Here is a 1,690-nt window from a genome sequence, read left to right as displayed (position 1 = left end):
TTTAGAACCTAAAAGATCTGAAAAGAGTTAAGTTAATTTATAATCTGTGATTCACATTGAGATAAGGATAGCAATTAGGTATTAACATTGGTAGCTTAACAACAGGATTCACCTCCCTAATCTCTCATCTTGATTAATCTTCATTTATTTTCTCTTTAATTTTCTGAGTTATTTACTTTCAAATTGCAAAATTATTATTTTACTAAATAGAATCATAAGTATAGTTTAGTAGTACTTAATCCAATTCCCTGTGGTTCGACCTCACTTGCGTGAGATACTACTTGATTGCGTACACTTGCGTAATAAACATAAAATTCGTAACAAGTTTTTGGCGCCGTTGCCGGGGAATTGTTTAAAGATTAATATTACACAAATTATACTAACTTCTACTTTGGTATATTTTTTCTTGCTGATTTTTCTAACCTTTTTCTTGCAATATTTTCGTGATCCATTTTAGGAATCCTAAGTGTATGCGCCGTCAAGGACAAGCTGTCATATTACCAGTTGATCCTGAAATCGATAAAACTTGTACGAGAAGCCGAAAGAACAAGAGGCAAGAAGGAGTTTCAGCAACTGCTGAAACTTCAGAAAATCATGGCTGCTAATGTGAATGCTAATGCTGCGAACAATGGAGGTAATAACGGTAATAATGGTGGCGCCGTGGAAGATCAAGCTAATGGCCGCAGCTTGAGAGATTACATTCTCCCTACTCTGAAGGGAGTGCAGTCATGTATCAGGCCACCGGCAGTGGATGCAAATAACTTTGAGATCAAACCTGCCATACTTCAAATGGTGCAGTCTTCAGTTCAGTTTGGTGGCCTCCCTTCTGAAGATCCTAACCTGCATCTCTCTAACTTCATGGAACTTTGTGAAACTTTTAAAGTTAATGGAGTTAGTGATGATGCCATTCGACTGAGATTGTTCCCATTCTCTCTCAGAGAATGAGCCAAGAGTTGGCTAAACTCCTTGCCACCCAACTCCATTGCCACCTTGAATGATCTGGCAACGAAATTCTTGTCAAAGTTCTTTCCTCCAGCCAAGTCTGCAAAGCTGAGAGGAGAAATTAATAACTTCTGCCAACAAGATAATGAATCTCTCCATGAGGCTTGGGAGAGGTTTAAAGATCTGATCAGAAAGTGCCCTCATCATGTTATAGAGAAGTGGATGCTGGTCCACAACTTCTACAATGGGTTGGTAGGAAACACTAGAACTCTAATAGATGCAGCAGCTGGTGGAGCCTTTATGAGAAAAAGTGCTAATGAGGCTTATGATCTATTGGAGGAGATGGCTCTAAATAATCAACAGTGGCAACTGAAAGGAGTCAATCAAAGAGGGTATCTGGTGTGTTAGAGGTTGATGCCATCACAAAGTTGACAGCTCAGGTTGAGGCATTGACAAAGCTAATTGCAGGGCAAGCTAAATAAGCCCAAGTTGTGTGTGAGTTATGTGGAGGAAGTCATCACTTTTCAGAGTGTCAAGCAGATGTGGACGATTTGCCAATGGATGAAGCTAAAGCCATTGGAAACTATTCACAGAACAACAACAAAAATTATGGGTTCAACCAGGGTAATAACCGAAGAAACAGTGGGTTCTATCAGCAACGAAATCAGAACCAGAATCAGAATCAACAGTTTAATCAGTAACAAACCTCTGGTGGAAATTCTAGTTTGCAAACAGATTTATTGCTTCA

The 1,690-nt window shown here is 39.2% G+C and overlaps 1 non-coding gene across 1 annotated transcript; it reads right to left on the bottom strand.

The window, feature by feature from the left end:
- Positions 1-1,047: 1,047 nt before the first annotated feature.
- On the bottom strand, positions 1,048-1,154 carry LOC115703271 (small nucleolar RNA R71). The gene has a single exon (XR_004009048.1). It is a non-coding gene; the product is annotated as a small nucleolar RNA R71 (small nucleolar RNA).
- Between the last annotated feature and the right edge of the window lie 536 nt (positions 1,155-1,690).

This window comes from Cannabis sativa, chromosome X (assembly GCF_029168945.1).
Source record: "Cannabis sativa cultivar Pink pepper isolate KNU-18-1 chromosome X, ASM2916894v1, whole genome shotgun sequence".
NCBI classification, from domain to species: Eukaryota; Viridiplantae; Streptophyta; class Magnoliopsida; order Rosales; family Cannabaceae; genus Cannabis; species Cannabis sativa.
This window is presented reverse-complemented; position numbering and strand designations above follow the sequence as displayed.